At 39.9% G+C, this 19,854-nt stretch overlaps 1 long non-coding RNA gene across 2 annotated transcripts in view; it reads left to right on the forward strand.

The window, feature by feature from the left end:
- LOC136050593 (uncharacterized) overlaps positions 1–19,854 on the forward strand; it is a 266,346-nt gene that overhangs the window by 668 nt on the left and 245,824 nt on the right. For both annotated transcript variants that reach the window (XR_010622405.1, XR_010622406.1), the window contains exon 2: positions 18,268–18,447. This is a non-coding gene — a long non-coding RNA (uncharacterized LOC136050593). The remainder of the gene's footprint in view (positions 1–18,267; positions 18,448–19,854) is intronic.

Consider the following 19,854-nt stretch of genomic DNA (forward strand, 5'->3'; position numbering starts at 1 on the left):
CTGAGAAAAGTGTTTTTTTCTTATAGTTCATCCTTCCTGTTTGGTAGGACTGGAAAAAAAGAAGGAAAATAAATGTAGTGATTTCAGTGATAATTGATTTGTTAGAAAACAGATGGTATAATGAGTAATTTAATTTGACAAAGTGTCTTTTTGAAGTGAACTATCTTGTCCTTTATTTTTTATTCCAATCTGCATTTTCACATCTTTTCTTTTTTCCATCTTTTTTCATTTATTTTGGGTTGTTTTTTTTTTTTTTTGGTCTTCTGTTTAGAAAGAGCACTGAAAAGAGAAGTAAAAAAAAATACTATAGAACATGTACACACACTCGTAATTTGTCTCAAATGGAAATGTGTGTGTGCATTTTGATCACTTGAGACCAGGTGACAGCAGAAGCTCGCCCAGCCATCTGTTCCTTGGTCAGTTTGCTTTAGTAAGTGGCCTAGATACAAACTTGCAACTCCATGCAGCTACATTTTAAATGGAAAGTGTTTTCTCTTAGGAAAGAAACAGTTAAAGATTACGTAGATGAGTGCCTGCCTGAGTGACACGCCTAAGGAAATTCGATAAATAGGTCACAGTAATTTTTTTAATGAGAAGGGCAGTGGGGCCCTGGCACTGCTGCCCAGAGAGCTGTGGGTGTCCCATCCCTAGAGGTGCCCAAGGTCAGGTTGGATGGGCCCTGGGCAGCCTGAGCTGGTGGGGAGCAGCCAGCTCATGGCTGTTTTGCGATTGCCCTGAGGATAAGCACAGAGCTGCTGGATGCTGTGGTGTGGGGAGCTATGCTACCTAAGTCTAAGGTAGGACACGTGGATAAACACAACTCTCTGGACCCAAAGAAAAATAAACTAAGACACCACTATAAAACTTACAGTGAAAATAGAAACTTCTAGCTACAGTTTTCCACCTTTCCCTCCCCCCACCCCCAGAAATCTTACTCGTCCATATATTCTCTTAAGAAGCCTTGGACTGCTTACTAAAATAGAGCACTACATGGCAGCAGATACTTCATGCAAGTTTACTGAAAGAGATATGTGTTCTGTTGCCTTCTTTGGGACCTTAGGAAAAAACTGAGCAGGTATCTGAAATGTTAACTTAATGGACAATATTTTTTTCTATCCATAAGGGAACACAGGCATCGTGCGTGTATTTTTGCTTTTATTAATAGCATTTTGATAGCATGGTTATAAAGCTTGTCCTTGGCTTGCCTTGAAATATGATACTGACTTCACTTATTACTTTAATTTTCCAAGGTGAAATGTTCAGAGAGCAGAAACTGGTGAGGAAAATATGGCCCAAGCAGTTACATATACCTTTATTTTTAAAGTGCTGTCCAGAAGGGTTTGCAGCCCTTTTTGCTGATGCATAAATTGACCTAGACAGTAAATGATACATGACCTTAAAAATACCTGAAGTAGCCTTGCTTGAGAATTTTTAGTAGAGAGTTATTAAATGTCAGAGTAATTTACACAAGCACAGCCTAGTTTATGATTTTGCATTCTTTTCCTCTTTCTCTCCTCCATGCCAACCAAGAACCAAAGAAGCTTTAAAATTTTTACATGCATCTCCTTTTTTTCTTCTTTTATCATAGAGGTTCATCTTTTTTTTTTTTTTTTTATTTATCACACTCAGAAAATCTAGTCAAATGTGAGAGTAGAATATAGCTCATGAAGGCCTGATCCAGCAGAGTACTTAAGTACCTGCATAATTTCATCGTGATGACATTTTCCATTGCTCATTAACTGGCATTTAGAGGAAATTTTCCATTGCTTGGTGTCTGGGCATTTAAAGGAAATTGTCAGCCAAAATGGGCCAGCCATTTTGAAGAATTAGGTCAGGCGGTGAACAGGCTACAAGCTGCAGAGGTCTGTAGAGAGCCCCAGAGGTTCAGGCCCCTTACAGAAAGCTGGTGAGAGCCAATGGGAGGCCCTCAGCTTGGGTATTTATTGTAAAGTAGGCTTAATTCTACAGCTTTTCTCCAGTGCTCAGGGTGAACTACATCGAGGAGCTGCTTCTTAGCTGTGCAAGACTGCAGAGACTGCTGTTTGTATAACTTCTGCTTTCCATCTTAGCTGGGCCACGCAGCTTCAGTACCCTGCTGCCCCCTCTGGAATGGTAATCCAGGCAGCTCTAAGTGGTGCTGGCTTGCACTGCGTGGGCTTGCACCTGGGAACAACTGGGAGGAGTTGAGGCAGCCATGTCCCATCTGCTCACCTGTTTGCTGCACCTGGTCCTGCTGCCAACAAGCTTGTAGGGCCTTCTGCTATTTCTCATTCTTGTCTGTTCACTGTACAGTGAGGACATCGTCTTGGGTGATCTCTCAGCTGAGATGTGCCCACTGCTATCTCACTGTTTGCATGTGAAGGCAAGATCAAAAAATATTCATAAAATATTTCATTAAAATTACAGCAGCAATGTTTTCCTTTTCATTTTCTAATCTGTTGATCCTGTTGTACTACAACTCCAGACTATTGAGGAGTGAGAAATAGGTTTTCTGTTCTGCTCCCTTGGTTTCTGGGATTTTTTATCTCTTATGAGAAAACAAGTGATAAGGTTCTTTAAAGAACAGGAAAGAATAGGTTTCTGGCTTGTTTGAATATCTGACAAACGTTAATCTATATCCTGTAGATGATTTCTTTCACCAGTGACAAAAACTGACCTGTATTTGAAGATCTAGACTTGCTAAAACTCTCCCATGCTACAGTGTAAATCAGTGAAGTATTCAGCCAGCTTCCAAACACAAAGCAATCAATGGCCAGAGAGGACAGCTTTTTGATCAAGCATTCTGGAGAAGAAAATAGACACTGCTTATTTATTTGAAGTAGGCTTAGCTTTTGATTGATACATCTGTTCCAGGAGAATGTTTAGCCTGGAGTCCTGAACAGCTTACTGAAGAATCAGTGATCAAACTAGTATGAAATTCTCCAAGTACAGTCATTCTCTGTTTTTCTCCAACAGACTCAGCAGTTTCTGGATAATTTTATGTCAAGTGTTCATAGCTTACAGTTGAAAGAACAGTTAATGTTACTCTGTTAGCAGAGTGCCTTTTTTTTTTTTTTTTTTTGAGGCTTTCATTTCATAAATCCTTTACATTATCCTTTGAGCCTGTCTCTTATTAAGTATAAGCCCATGGTTTACATGGAAATGTGTAACAATGAAGTCTCTCTGTTCCATGTGTATGTGTGACTCTTATGCAGAGTATGTTGCTGCTGTTTGTAATGTTGGGGTGCCTGGAAGTCATTCTATCTTACCAGTGATCTTGTCACCTCTGTGTAAGGATTGGCAGTCTCTGACCAGTACGTGATGCCTGCACTATGGGACTGCTGTGCTGTGTGAGCTAACTGCCATTACTGCTTTTCTTTTTCTGTGACAACACCAAGCTTGGGGTTGATATGAAGGTCTGGCTTCAGGTTGTGGAGCTGTAGTATCACAGAATCATACAATGACTTAGGTTTAATGGCTGAAAGCCCATCCAGTTCTACCCCCGTGCTGTGGGCTGGCTGCCCCAAACCAGCTCAGGCTGCCCAGGGCTCATCCAACCTGGTTTTGGGCACCTCTGGGGATGGGGCACCCACAGCTTTCTGGCAGCTTCACCACCCTCTGAGTAAAGAGTTTCTTCCTAACATCTAACCTAAATCTCTCCTTCTGTGTTAAGACATTCTCCCTTGTCCTGCCACTATCAGACCACGCAGAAAGTCTCCTTTATGCTTATATTATGCTTATAAGCTCTCCTCAGTTACTGGAAGGCTGCAATGAGGTCACCCCAGAGCCTTCTTTAGGCTAAACAAGCCCACCTCCCTCAGCTTTTCTTCATCAGAGAGGTTTTCCAGCCCTCTGATCAGCATCATGGCCCTCCTGTGCACCCTACTCCAGCAGCTCTGCATCCTTCTTGTGTTGGGGACTCTGGTTTCAACAGTGAAGCAAGAGAAAGTTAGGATTCCAATGTGTCACCACTTGTTCTGTGGTGACCACAGTGGGTGACTCCATTTCTTTTCCTATAATGGTCATTTCTGGCATTTCTCTCAGGATGGTTCTGGGCCCAGGTTCCCTTCCAGCTTTACATGCCATGGCTTGATGGCCCTGATTCATGGAGTGAGCAAACAAATGCCCAGATAAGAATTAGACACCCTTTTGATTATTAATTTTTTCATTTATTTTCGGTTGGCTTTGCCTTTTGTCATATTGTTCACACATAACACGTCTGACTCTTCCTATGTCACACTACATCTTCGCTGTAATTTTCTGTGCTGTTCTGTCCCTCTGGATTTTACAGCAGTGGATCAGAAAGAAAGTGCAAGCTCTAGCAGAAATAATAAATCCACTGCGGGTCTTGAAGGTACTAATTTCTGCAAAACAAAATATTGCCTCAATTCTGTTATGGGCTGGAAGGGGTGATCAAAGTGAAATACATTCATTGTGGAATTGGTTTGCACAACCTACTTCTAAACCATTACATCCTCACGGATTTTTATTTATTTTTCTGCAGCAGTAAATAATGCAGTTGATCCAGCCTGGCCTGTGGCACTGAGTTCCACGCAGCTCTTAGAAAGTTCACGAGTCTCAAAGCACACCTGTGTCCTGAGTTGGACAGCAGAGCTGTGTTAGCCTGGTCACAGGATAATCTGAATCTGGGTAATTTATGGGATATCTGCAAGGAGCTGCATGATGTAGTACGAGTGGGCTCTACTGGGAGCCCTCCACTGGAGTGCCTGGGAGGTGAGGTCCTCTCCAACTGCAAACCCCCCAGGAACACTCCAAGTCTATGGCATGTCCTGTGGCTCTCAACTGAAGGTCAGGATGGCCGGTTATAGCTGGAGTAATCTGACATTTGAAATAATATTTTAGGAACTGTTCTTTAATTGCAGATATTTCTAATCTATGCAATCTTATCTAATTATGCTCAACCATGCCCAATTCTTTGTCTGATAGCCTGAGCCTTTCCGCTTAACCAGTCAGGTTTATTCAATAAGGTGTCCTATAATGTTATTTCCTTCATTGAGTGTATATGTTATCGTCCCTGACATAGACTTAAGAATCTCTCCACTTTCTTCTTATTTTAACATCCTTCATCTCTGCAGTAAAGTCCTGTGCTTTAGTTAGGAATCACCTAGCTGAGGAGAAATCTGAGTGGGAGTTTGGGTCTCATCAGTTTTGAGTACTGGGGAGATTCTTAAGAGACACAGCAAGCACAGAAGAGGCAAAATATAGAATATAGAATCTCCATAAATTGAATATAAGTTAGTTTAAATTGTGGATTCGAACAGTTAACAAGATTAGAAATAAGAAATGAATACAGTTGCACAGGCAGCTGACTCACTATTACTGCCATTTCCTTTTGGCGTTGGTCATGAGGGTAACAAGGTAAGAAATAACTGTTTGTTTCCTTCTATTGATTGGTTTGGTATTTGAAATAAAGATGATCTTTTTTTTTTTGTCTGAACAAGTCTTTTGTAGGTTAATATTATGTTAATGAGAATGGATGTCTTCCTGAGCCTTATTTTCTCGTTCATTTGATCTAATTAGCTGATTAATTTTTAATTGCCTACTAAGAGATCTTTACCATATTGTGATTTGTGTTTTACCTTTACATTTGGAAAACAATGGTACACCTACAATGACTCTAAAGTATTGTGTTGAAGTATTTCTGCGAGGAATAATTGCAAATTATGATTTCTTCCTGCTTCGTAATTTTAGAGCAATCTACTTTGAGTTAGTGCTCATTAATCAAAAGATTTGCATAGTATGGAGTAGTAGGAAGGTGCATTAGTTAGGCAAGCTTCACAGGAGATGGTCTGAGACTCGGTGATCATATGGAAATGAAATCTCTTGGCCGTGTATGGAACCACAGCCAATGCTTCCCAACTTATAACACTCATTCTTTCTCTCCACAAAAATACTTGGAGATTCTCAGAATGAATGTAGTAATAAGCTTACAAATAGAAGTGGATGCTTCTTAACAAGGACAACTGTTGATTAAAATATATTTCCTAATGCTGGCAGATGAATCACAGTTCTTAGCAAGTTATGTCAAGTTTTTCCCTGCCTGTGTAAAATTTACACCTCCATTTTAGACTGAATTTGTCACGCTGTAACTTCTAGCCCTTTTACCTGCTAGACTGAAGAGCCCTCTATTATCAGTTTCATGTTCCCTGTGCTGAGCACTTGTAGAGTGTGATCAAATTGTTCTTTAACTTTCTCTTTGATAAATTAATTGATTTAGCACCTTGAGTCTCTTGCAATAAGACATGTTTCCTAATACTGTAATTGTTCTCCTGGCTTCCTCAGAATCCCTGGAATTTTTCACAATATTTTTAGAACAATGCTGTGAACCAATCAAACTACTAGTTGTTTCACTGTCACCTAATAAGATAATGTAGGCTCCGTACTTTGTTACTGTTTGTACATCTGGTGAGCATAGTAGCTTTGGTTATTGCACCACACTAGAAATTCACAGTAATCTGGTTATTTGCTATGAATCTTCTTCTCCAATTCTTCACTCCTCTGTAGGACCTCTTTTTCCCAGAGTAGAGTCTTCCATCATGAAGTCTCATTACTGTTGTTCCTAGATCCATGGCGTTCTGCTGACTATACTGAAGAGTGTAGCATTTGGTGACACTTACCTAACCCAGCTGTCTTCATCATTTACCATTTTCTAGTCGCTTTAAATATTGTGAATGTGATCTTTTTAACAAAAAAGAAAAGAGTAGTCCATATAACCAATTATGATCCTACTGACGTACTCCCCTGTCAGACAATGATGGGTTATATACATCTGTGGTGTAGTTGGTAAGTAGCTTAAGGTTCTGTCATTCTGATGAATCACATTTAATTCTACCCATCCAAAAATCAGTTTCTAGTCACTGCGGGTAGTTTTCTAAGTTCTTCACAGGAAATGGGGTGGGATGGAGACCTTTACAGAAAGATCTAGTGAACTTGCATGAGGAGTCATAAATCGTTTTCCAAAAATACTATTATGTCTCCACAGGTTGCAATGGGAACCTACAAGGATTTCTTGTCTTTTATGCTTTTTAGCTTTTTGGTCAAATGATGGTGTGTTACGAAGCCAGTTCCCATGCAGGCATCCATCAAGATGGTTGCCTTTAGCAGACTCATTTGTAATCACATCAAAACACGATATCAAGTTAGCTTGACAAGATCTATTTTCCAGAAACCCATATGGATCAGCTTTAATTATATTATCCCTTTTAGTTCTTTATCAAGTTAGCTATCACTTATATGCCTCTTCTGCTTTTCTATCAGGTCTTTCTATCAAATTCCTACTTTTCCATTTTGATATTGATACACATCCAAATAGTAAAAAAAAAATTATTGTGATTATGTCTTGGACATTTTTGTTCATTTGTTTCCATCCCATCTAAATCAGGTAGGTTTTTCTGTGAGGTGCTTCAGCTCTCCTGGATCAGTCAGGGATAGATCTGAGGATGACTTAAAGCCTTCTCTTACAATTGTATGGTAGAATTCTTTGCCATGCAACCCATATGGCCATTCCTGCTGTCTTTGCAGTGATGGGTAGGTTTCTTTGCCTTTTTTTTTTTTTTTTTCAGAGTTCAAATGAAAATTCTCATAAATGCATTGTTTCTATTTTCTAAACTCACATGTTTCAGAAGACTTTTAAATGTCTGAAGAAAAGTTGTCTCATTTTTTGGGTCTTCTTCATTCCTTTTTTTTTTTTTCCTCTGTAGAAGAAATGCATTGGAAAGTAAACAGAAAGTCCATAGTCTCCCATTGACTTCAGTGTGTAGAGAGACTTCCAGGGAAGTCTTGAAGGGAAAGCAGTAACTCTTCTTGACACATAGGAATGCAAAGATTACCAACTTTCCAACTTTTATTCATTTGTTTGTTTGTTTGTTTATTCATTTATTTAAGATGTAATATCTTTTTGCATGAGGAGGATGCACTGAAACAAGGATTTCTGCCACCAACTCATAAAAATTCCATAGGGGAAAATGTACACAATGGAATTTTTCTGAACAAAAAGACTACCCAAAAGTTTGGAACTCCCATCAGCGAGTTCATTTAGGTCATCAGATACTACTGGTGGCATTTCAAGTATCAGCACAATAATCTAACTGGTACCAATGTGGTGACCTGTAAAGGCAAGTCAGTGCTGGCTGTCTAGCCCACATGATTTTGACCAGAAGGACAGTAGGTCATATTGTTCATGTCAGCCACATCTGCTCCGCTGTTGGAGAGATATGTTGTCATTTTAGGAGTGACTTTTGTCAGGAGATGCATGAGGATTTCTTGTACCTTAAAAATTGTGGCTGCAGTGTCATGTAGGAAGGAATCATTTATTTTCATTGAAGATGGATTAGAGATATAAGTCAGTGACGTGCCCTTCCTCCTGCGTAATCCAAGGACAGATTTTTGGTGGAAAAGAAGATTGATGTTACCTAACGATAATATTTTACAGTAACTCTTGAGTTTCCCAGTAAGTATGAGGAAAGCAGTAACATCTAATATGGCCACCTATGCTGGATGTAGCTTGCCTCTCTTGGAGATAGGTGATCTTTTCTTTCTTCTGTTTACTCAGTGTAATCATTTCTTTTTTTAACTGTTCTCTGCTATTTCTGCATCTTCATCAGACATACGCACTATAGTTTTGCAGTGGCCAGATCACCAGATAGTCAAATGGGAGAATTTTCATTCAGCAAGAAAACTGGCAGTGTTGCTTTTTTCAGGTTCTTAGCCAAACTAATGTCATATGGGATGTTCTTAGAGAATATTTTCCAAAATGCAGCTTTGTAGTACAGAACTAATATCTCGTAACAAAGCAAGTGCTTTGCAGACACACTACATAGTTAGCATTACATCAGCTTAACAGAGCATTTGCATTGAAGCCATTTCAGATCTTTGGGATAGATCACACGCTCATTACAGGAGTTACCTAACCAGCAATGGTTACCAGTTGCATCTCAACGTGAAGGTATTTATGTGATTACTTCTTGGGAGGTGTTCATCCAAGTGTAAATTGCTCTGCCTCAGAACAGATTTTGGCTGGTGCTGACAGCTTGGATGACTGGCACGTTGTCATTTTCATAACACATCTAAAAAGGAAAGTGCCAAAAAGATGTAGGTGGCTTTGATGCTGTGAGAAATTTCCAGTAAAAATTTGTCTCAAGGTAAATCAGTACAAATAGGTTGGCTTCAGTTAATATTTGAGATAAAACAAGATTAAGAACTATTATTTTTCTTTCACACTGTTTCTGAGGGCATCTCAGTTCATGTGAAGACAGAGCATGGTGATACTGCCATGGTAACAGCACTGATTTATTTTCCTTCCTGTGCATACCTGTTGTGCTTTTAGTTGTCACCAAATTACCCTTCCACAGCTGTGAAGAAAGCCTACTTTCTATGCTAACCATGCTATTTGCATGAGGTGACCCTTCTGTGCTGTTGTGGAGATTTTGCTCTGCTTCTCCTAAGGAAGCATGGGTTATGCAGTCACTCCCTGTGCCAGCTGGGCAGAAAAGATGACGATCTTTCTGAAATGAGATTCCCTTAGTATTATAAAAACTGACTGCTAGGAAGAGCAGACAGCCCCAGTTTATCACCCCCATTCTCCTGGATGAGAGAATTGCCACACTAGAGTGATGCTACATATGCTCCAGAGTTCTCACATTACTGAACACATCTCACATGTGCTTTATTAGGCGGAGTATAATCCAATCGTGGGATGCAAAATCAAAGTGAACCACACTTTGTAAGTTTACAGCTCAGGAAATGGAGAGAAGCTGCTTTCCTTCTGCTCACTGGAACAGAAATCCTTTTTGAAAAGAAGGTTCCAACCCCTCTTTTGGTAACGTGCTGCATGTGATTTCATCCCATTAGCTGTGATGGTCACCATTCAGTCTTCCAAGTGATTATGTGATGTACTGGGGGAAATGGTTGTTTCCAGTGTTATCAGGATAAATCTTCCTATGAACGTTTGACCAAGAACACACATGTTTTACAATTATGTCTGCTTAAAGAAACCAGTCATATCCCTGCAGTACTGCAGAATCTTTTTCTTTTTTTTTTTTTTTTTCTGGCAAGAGATGTGAAGAATTTCCAATTTCTGTATATTATAATAGATTTTACTGCAGAAATTATTAGTGTCCAGATTTGTAAAACAGAAAGCAAGTAGCCCACACTTTTGTTTGTTTCATTTGTTTAGCATGGCATGGCTAGGTCCTGGAACTAGCTTATATGAGGTCATTACCCTATTGATTAAATACTGTGATGAAAAGGGCATGATAATGCACTGCTGGGAGATTATTGCCAGACACTTTGCAAACAAAGCTGCTGAAAGGAGAGCAGTTGTGAGACCTTCAGTGTGGTGGGTAATTAGCAAGCAAGTAGGAATTAAAATAAAGGATACATGGCGTGATATAGTGATTACGTGCAGATAACTAATGTTTTGAGTACTCCCTTTTGGTGACTCTAATGAGAATACATTTTAGTACAGGAAATGTCTGCTGGGACTACACTATCCAGAATCCTTAAACAAGCTGTGCAGTACGTTGTTCCTGACAGCGAAAAGAAAGCACAGTAGCAGTGCTGCAGTTCTCTCTTTCTCTTCAGACCTTTCTCTTTCTCTTCCAAAAATCTCTTACTGCTGTAATGAGTCTTAGAGAAAGAACAAGCGTAAGACTATGCCACTTCTCTGGGATGGAGCATCATTTCTTAAAATCAAATAAAAACAGCAGGAAACAACAGAGTCCAGCAACTGGAACTGAACAAACCACCTTTTCAGTGGAAGGCATTGAATCCTACAAGATGCTGAGGGCTAAAGCTGGGATGTACAGCCACTAGCAAATACATAACTACTGCATTTAGACTTGCCTCTCCTCTGCCTCCTGAGAGACACAAAAACACCCGTGTTCCTGAAATAAATCTGGGCATCTGACTGATTCCGTGGCATTATGTTTCACCTCAGCAACCTTCTCAGGTCTGAGCAACCCAACCGATTAGACACATTTCAGACAACAACTCAGTTGCCTCATGGGCAATTAAATGAAATTTTTAAGAATATAGGGTGGACCAACTACTAAAGGATAGCTGGCTAAACATGGTTTCTTTGTCAGATTTCAAGTTTCTTTCATCCGCAAGCTCCATGACAAGACACTGATAATTTCATATATTTTGTTGTCAGTATAATTCTTCAGAGCCCTCTCCCACTGTTACAGACCGGAGTATAGGTGCTCCTGTGTTAGACTCTTCTTTCACAAGTCTCAAACTGCACCCAGAGTACACTCAGGGGAAGTTAAACAGCCACAGCAACAGTAACAGGAGGAAAGAGGGCATGAGGTGAAGAAAAATAAAAGAATGGGTAGCAGAGAGAAGAGAGAAAAGAAGTAGTGTTGTGAAGGAAAACATCTACTGAAGGTAAGGGGGAAGCGTCTCTAGTGAGGGCAAAGTAAATGGGGATTACTTTATCCAGTTCTATTAGCCTTAATTTTAGTTCTGTTTTTTCCCATTCTTCTGTTTAAGTAAGCAAGCATATAGCCTTGTTTATGTAATAGTTGGAGTAATGAAGATGGAATATACCAATTTGGGGCTAATTCTCACCCCCAAGAGAGCACGAGGGACTGCAGCTGTGGCCAGCCCCTACCAAGAAGGAGTGGTGAGGAGAACAGCTCCTTGTGTCTGACTTCCCATTACATCCTCACCAGGGACCACCATAGTCTAACCCTTAAAATAAATAGATGAGGTTAACTTTTCCAGCAGTAGAGTGGGTTTAGCAGCTCCCAGTGCTGGTTCAGTTACACACCCACTCAAGCTAATGAAGTGCTTTCCTTGAGAACAGTTGGACCTGCTGCAAACTGTTTGAAAGGACCATTTACAGCTCTTTTCAGTCATTGGGTTTAAGGTCTTGGAACCATCTTCTGTATTTTTTCCTATTTGATATCTTCACCTTCCAGACCTCTAGTAACAGGGAGGGTTTTCCTCATCCTCTATGTTAACACCGTTATGTGCCCTGGCCGTAATGTCCTTTGATTAGAGAGTGTGGGAGAAGCATGCACCATGGCACATTTCACCACATCCTCTGAAACCGGTTGTGGCTGAGCTAATTATTTTCATGGCTGGAAGAGAACAGGCAATGCTGCCTGAAGAGTGGGCAGATACGCATATGTGTGAGCCTGTGTTTGTGTGCTTACACCATTTGGCAAGTGCAGATCCAGATACACTTCTTCTTGGCATTATTTCTGTGCAAATAGGAAAGATGTTAAGAGGGGAAGTCTCAGTTCTCTGCCCTGAGTCCTGCATTTGCCTCAGATTTGACGTGCTGGGGGCTGCACCTCTCTGCAGAAACCCTGCCCTCTTGAATTCCTGTTCTGCCATTCCCCAACTGACACCCTTTGCTTCTGTGGGCAGGGGGGAAGTTGCCCTTCCTCCGCATCGCTTGTTTTTGTTATAGTAGCAGTATGAGGTACCCTTTATTTATAATTTGAACGTTAGGGATGTTGGGCCAATCTGGTGCTTCCAGCTGGCTGAACACTTCCTAGCGCTTAGGATGCCAGATATAACATAATTTATTGTGGAAAACAGTAGGGGTAATACACTTCTCGCTATCAAAGGTTAATGTAGAATATCAGCAGCTCTTCGGCAAGGATACGTGTATTGTTGGATGGTCTGTGATAATGTATCTCTTATTAAAATAGAAAAACAAACTGCTTTGTTTTTAATGCTGCTGTATCTTCCCCCTCTTCCCCCCTCCCCATTTCCCCTCTTTCCCCTCAGTTATTTTAACTCCTTCATTGCATTATACAGTGCTCACACGTTTCCTCAGAGCAATTGTATTTTTCTTCTTTCTCATGAAACAGAGAAATAAAGGCTTTTTTTTTTTTACTTTGTTTTAACTAAAACATTATTTTCTGAGCCAAGACAGAGTGAAAGTGCTGAATTAGCCAAAGCTGTAAATTGAACTGGTCCTTTTACCTCTAGAAAATGTTAAAGCATCCTTCTGCCACTGAGCTGGCACCCGTTGCTGGATCAAGTGCTACTATTAACGGGAAATCGGGAAAGTACATTATCACTCCAGTGCTGTCATTACCAGAGGGTTTCACTGAGCTATAGCACTGAGGAAAGTGAGACTGCATAGAGCAGAGAAAAATGGAGCAGGGGGAAGAAAGCTTCAGACAAAAAAAAACTTGAAGCTACATTAAGAGTTGGTGAAGGTGTACTCAGTGTGGGAAGCAAGTGGCTGCTTCTTTGAAAAGAGGTACGGTGGGCAAAGCCCAACTACAATTTTAGAGAGAAACTAGTGCAGACCTTTCTAATGGGCTTTTCTAGAAGATCTGAAACCTGTTAAGGCAAGATTGTGTCTGCCTGAAATCTAGTGAGGTACATTCTGCACCAAGATAAACTCCAGAAAGGTATTTATTGTGGGCTTTCTTTTCTTCCCAGTAGATAAAGCTCCCTCTCAGGGAATTATTTCGTCAGAGATTTCTTTTTTAATCATCAGAAATACACAGTTAAGTGTATTGACAGGATAGATAAAGACTGTAATGGAAAACTATAGAATGATTGGTTAGTAAGGGTTGTGGTTCTTTAAGGTGTTAACTTGTCGCTCACTCAGGGTGTTGCCTCATCAGCCGGTGAGGGAGCTGCCTTCTGCCTGTGAAGCTGTGCTGAATTCACTGGCTGTTTTGGTATCAGAGCCGTAGCAAAGGCTTAGGTGAACATTTTGTTATAGTTCACAGCCTGGGTTGCATCTGACTTCCATTTTATGGGATAGAAAATGACAAATAATAGGTAAATTCAGTTGGTTTTGCTTCCCCTTTTCAAAGTTCTTTAGGGACTTGAAATAATCTTCCTGACACCCATGCAAGGTAGGCATAGCTATCGAGTTTTACAGATGTGAAAGCTGAGGCACAGAGGGGTTAAATAGTTACCTTTCAAAATACGGTGCCTAAAATAAGGCAACTTAAACCCATGGTCCAAATAGCAGAAATCCTGAGCTCCTGATTTCACTAGAAGACAAGAGTGGTCATCATATCTGTGGGTCAGGCCATACATGGATGTGCTAGCCTCTGAGGGCTGCAGAACAGGTATACTCAAGTCTGGTTCCTCAGCTTGGGGTCAGACCACCAGGTCATAGCAGACCTGAATGGTTTCCAGGACTCACGTTTTTGCTCCTGTTGAGGATCTGGGCATCTGACAGCTTTGCTGACTTTTTGCTGATTTTTTGCTTCCAACTTGCATGCTTTTGGTCAGATCCCTTAACAGCACCAGCTTTTTTCTTTTGTAAAAGGTCTCCATTACAGGCATGAGCAACTGTGCAAGGAAAGCTCTAAATGAACATAAAAGATATTTTTGTTTTTGTTTCCTGAGATGGGTTTCCCTTTGAGAATTACTCATCAAACCACATATTTGCTTTGCTCAGCACTACTCTAGCAGAAATATTTCTTGTTTATTTAGTCATGCACGTGGGTATGATGCTCTCTTGTTACCAGAACACAGTTGACTGAGAGCTTAGAGTATCCAGGGAATCTAAAATTATGGCCCAAAAGTTCTAAAATGAATGCTCATCTTCACAGTGTATCTTCCAGTGCTTTGGTCAGGGCATTAGCACATTTGATTTTCTGCTGTGGCCTGAGCTTCAATGCAGTGCAGAGTTGTGCTTGTCCTGGGTGTCTAAAAGGACATCAGTTCATAACAAGCATCCTTGACCCAATGCTCCCAAGGAGCAGATGTACCTTTGGAACAGTGGTTATTTTGACCGAACACTTACTAGTTTGGCTAACACAATTTCTATCAGGTCATAGTAACAGTAAGTTAAACAATACTGAGCTGCTCTTTTGCACTCTTTATTAAAAATTCCCAGATTACAACAAAAAGGAATATTCCACCCTCCCACCTCCAAGCTGTTTTCAAAGAAGGTTCAAAAATCATTCGGATACTTAAACTTCAGTGCTGTGAAATTTTATCATAGGGCATTTTTTCCCCCTGGGCTCAGATATGAGCCCGTTTTGCCAATCAGATAAAACTTGCCAAGCTCTTTCTCAGGAGCATCACTAGTTAACTTGATCTTATTGCACTGTAAAAGATTTTGTGTTACAAATAATTTTTTCCATAGAATCTCTTTGTTGCATTGGGTAAACTCTGGACAGATTATTTGTAAGAACATGTCCAGGAATATTAACAGCACAATAAAGTCTCCCATGAAAGGAAAATGAATTAAAAAGGCTTTCCTTTAGATTAATAAAAGAGAGAGTGTATAATGAGGAAAACATTTTCCTATCAGCCTCAGTGCATTAACACGGAGAAGAAATACCTGTTAAGCAGAATAATACCTGCATGCCAATCCCCCCCTTCCATTTTAAATTGTATATATCATTTTAGCTGTTGGGACTCCTTCCTTCCACCTTGTGAAAGCTGACAATTTTTACTCACAGCCTGGAGCTAAATAGTGCAGTGCCTCAAAATGGAAGATGAAACAGGCCAACAGGTTTTCTTTGTCTTTTGAAAAAAAAAAAATGGAGTGTCATTTTCTTCTCTCTGCCCTTGTGAGTTCCTCCCCCTCGCTTCACCCCTACCAGCAGTAGCAGCTTTTCCTCCAAAAAAGCACTAGATGGTGCCCCTTTTCTTTGAGTGTGTCAGAGCTGGATTTCCCAAGAGAGATGCTACTGCCCTGCTGTGAAGATCGTCAGGCACAAAAACTTGTAGGGTCTCCTTGTCCCAGGATAAGTCTCTTTTAAGTCTTCAAACCCGAACTAGATCCATCTTTGGGAGACTGAGTTGTTAACGATGAGGAAAGAGTCACGAGTCGTGATTTCAAAGATTCATGAGCGCTGAGATGAATAAAAGAATGGCTTCAAACCAAACAGGAGAAAAAGCAGGCTCTCTCTCTTGCCCTGTTTATTTCCAACACCCAATGCTGTATTACATACATTTGCAGTATTCTTGGCTGCAAGGAAAACTTTTCGAGTCAGGGATCTTTCATTAGCTGTTAGCTGGGAATCCGATCGATATTGTTAACATGGTCATTTCATTATGACCCTCGGCCTTTAAGGAGACAGGCGGCATTTTGTGAACAGAATTGATATTGCAGTCCGTTTATTTCTCTTTTAAAATAAAGTGCCACACAGGAATATGACCTTGCCTTATATTTTGCACGTCCTGTCAACTCACACTAAGTCTTTATTAAAATAAATCTGACGAGTCTTGGTTAGCAGATTGTTACCTGGCCTTTGAAACTAGAACAAATAATCAGGGAAAGTGATATTATCTGTATTATCTGCACCTATTTTTCCCTTTGCATTGAAATGACCATACATGTCATCTTTGCCTTTAGATGGTCACTATATTCTAGTCCCTCAGATGACATAATGTTGATTGAAACAGATGACATGATGTTGAAACAAATTAGAAATCAACAACAAATGAAACGCCTGCTTCCCGGGAACGAAAAACATCCAGCGTTCAACTGAAACTTATTATCTGTTTGTGCATTTAAAATGGCATAAAAATAAGCATTCTTTGAAGTGGCCCAAGATAAATTAGTCCAGGTTTGTCATTTCTTACTATTTCTGTAAATTGTCCTCAGAAAATTAGGTCTGTTGGCATCTGGGAACAAAAATTCAACTGGGAAAAGAAGCTTTAATATGAAACAGAAAGAATTATTCCCATGCTCTGGCTGCCCTGTCATATGTCATGACATGTGGCAGGTTGACTGCTCATTAATTCTATTTATATCAGTATGATAATACACCCCACTGAGTACACATGTGTTAAAATATTCATAAATTATGTTTAGTGCAAGCAGATATACATTACATGCCAAAAGAAGACTATTATTTAAAGACAAAACTGGTAAACAGTCAAACACGAAAAAGTCTTTTTAATGTTGGTCCAGTACATTGCATATCATCAAACCCACATTTAATTGCATCTCCTTGCAAACTGTCTCCAGCAATGCAGTGTCCTGTGCACCTTTTTATGTTTTAGCAACTTGGAAAAGAAGCAGCGTTTACTGAGAGCAGTTGGAATATTCAGCAATTACTGTATGTGTCATATTATCTCAAAGGCAGAAGTATAACAGTTCGAAATATTTAAGATGAAGGTTTACTTTGACCTTCACGTAGTTTGAGGTACTCTTTATACAGCTGAAAGCTCTACTCTAAATATTAAACAGTTCAAATGCAAACTGTTTTTTAGTCCAGCCCCCCAGAATAGTTAATCTTAATTAACAGTTAATTTATGCTAGAAATAGCCTAAAAATAGTTAATCATACAGTGCTGAGGATATTTTACATGACTTATAAATATTTCTCAAGCATTTAAATGCCTTTTATAGCAGTACAATTAAAAATAGTTTTTAAGAGTAATTACTCCTCTATAGCATGAGAATATAAAAGTGTCTATACCTGTGTCTTAAAATCTGTTCATTCAGAGTCAACATTCTCTTATATGTGCCATCAACTGCCATGTTAGAATTGAGAAAAATATTTAGACGCATGTTTTTTTATCTCCCAGGAAGTCACTGTGAATTGTGGCGAATTCCTTATTTTAAAACTGCTTGCTGGATGACCTTTCATGTTTAGAAGTACATCTCATAAGTTCATAAATGATCACAAATTATCGTGGACTAATGTCACAGGTGTTAAAATCACTGCGAGTTTCAAGATTATTAACAGAATAATTAACACGGTTATTTGTCGTTGTTGGGATAGCAGCTTTCTTCCTAAGCAAGTACAAACCAAGCTGGTTTTTATATCCTGTTAGTGCGTCACATTTGGAAAACAATTTCAAAACCTTCTTAAAGCATCAAATGTGGTAATGGGGGCAGGGAGAAGGGAGGAGGCAGCTGCTACATGGTGAAATCCAAAAAAGATATATGACGAGAGTCAGAGTTTATGTATTTCGTAAAGGGCAAATAGTTACCCTGTTTCTACTCAGTTTTAAGGGATCTGAACAAGAGCAGGATAAAGTGGCTGGCTGCAAAGCGCATATAACCTTTCTAATCACAAAACCATACTAATGTTTCTAGCAGCAGTGAAGCATGTTGACTTCTGATAAAGGATGAAGAGGGGCACGGGAGCACGGTGCTGCCAAGCCACCTCTTCAACACATTTTGTAAAATTGTGGCTTGCCTGTGCAAAGCAGGTGCCCCTTGGTTTGGGCTGCACTGCCAAATGTGCCCAGCCGTATAGGTGGCATGGTTTTGCCCACCATTGAATGGGTTAGAAGGGGTTGGGAATTTTCTGTTTCTTTGATTGAAAAGGCTGGTTTAAGGAAACTGAAACTTTTTTTTTCTTGCATGCAGGTATTGATTTCAAAGACACTTTCATCAGAAGAGATTTGTCAGCTGTCGGATGGAATTTCTGGTGGCGACCAGGAGGAGATGGCAAGGTTGGAGTATCAGGTAACGCCACCGGCGGGGAACTCACCTGGAATGTGGAAAATCAAGGTTCAGGCCTAGGGACTTGAACGTGAGATTTACAGAGTGAGTACCCTGAACGTTTGCTGTGGCATTTAACTGTTTATGCAAAGTGGAACAGCGCTAGCAGAAGATCTGGAGACATAATGTTTCGGGCTAGCCTGAATCCTGATGGCTAAGGCACTGTGTAAAATGGGAGGAAGGCAAAGCAGGCAGCACCAAGCAGCTGCTCTACTTACTAGGCTTTTTAACCCCGTCTGTCTACCTCTCATGCAAGTGTACAAAATTCAGAATCTTGGCCCAAGAGAGGAATGGGGACACTGTTGCAATCTCATGAAAGCTTTGCAAAATGTGAAAGCTGCTTCTTCCACCCCACTGCTGATCCTCTTTGCCTTAGAAACAAATAGCAAAAATCCACTGAATTCTTGAGAGCAAACTGTGCCCCATGCAATATAATTTGTCAATAGCTAGAGAATTTACTGGATGTAAGGTTCATTGTTTGTATAAAAAGTGTGGTCTCTTAATAAGACAGCTTTTATAAATAAAATGCTCTTTGAATTTCAAGAAACTTTGCAATAATATAAACAAGGCTTTTAATCTTAGTAATGGTAACAGCATATTATATACACCATCTAATTTTATCAAACAGTAACAGTTGTAGTTTTTATCTTCAAAAACAGGTTGTGAGTGCTAGAGGGGAATATCTCTTCATAGCAAAAGCTAAGTTAATTTTATGTTGTCTTATATTGCTGGCAAAGGAGCCTCGTTCTTTTTTCAGTTCATCTTTTCTTCTGATTTTTTTTTCCTGAAGAAAGGAATCATTTCACAGTTTATTTAAACACACACACACACAAAAATCACATTAAAAAATCTCTCATTATAAGCTTTCTGAAAGTTTGCTATGCACTTTCATGTAAAACTTGGCCTCAGTACAGAACTGCTGTACAATCATTTTCATCTGAGATTTGAACATATTGGAAGAACTAGAGCAGTTCTTTCTTCTATCCTGTCATTTTTTTCCCTTGGAAATGATGAGCATATGGCAACCACCCTCACTGGATTCTCAAACAACAGGAGGGACCTTATTTCGATTCCTGCATCCTGTCATCAGTGAATCCCATGATATTTTGTTCTTGCAAGGCTAAAGATGTGAATCGCATTTGCCATAAGGACAGAGCTTAATGTGATGCCATTTTACCACAGGAGCCCTCAATCAGTTAATTAAACATGATATAAATCACTGCATGTATTTGTAAAGTAAGATTAATATGGCAAAGTCAGAGTAATGAGGAATCCTCACCATTGTCTGAGTGTGAATCACTGATATGAAGATTACCCTTTTTGAAACTGGATATCTTTGAGTGGGTTTTGTTGGCTTAATCCCTCAGACTGCTTTGTGCAACTTGAAACCCAGAGCTGTCATCTTTAGCCAAAATTTCAGCCATAACTTCCTCAGCTTTCACCCAATCATTT

The sequence above is a fragment of the Cyrtonyx montezumae genome, unplaced genomic scaffold, assembly GCF_038088225.1.
Source record: "Cyrtonyx montezumae isolate F1298 unplaced genomic scaffold, pur_monq_1.0 scaffold_24, whole genome shotgun sequence".
Lineage (NCBI taxonomy): Eukaryota > Metazoa > Chordata > Aves > Galliformes > Odontophoridae > Cyrtonyx > Cyrtonyx montezumae.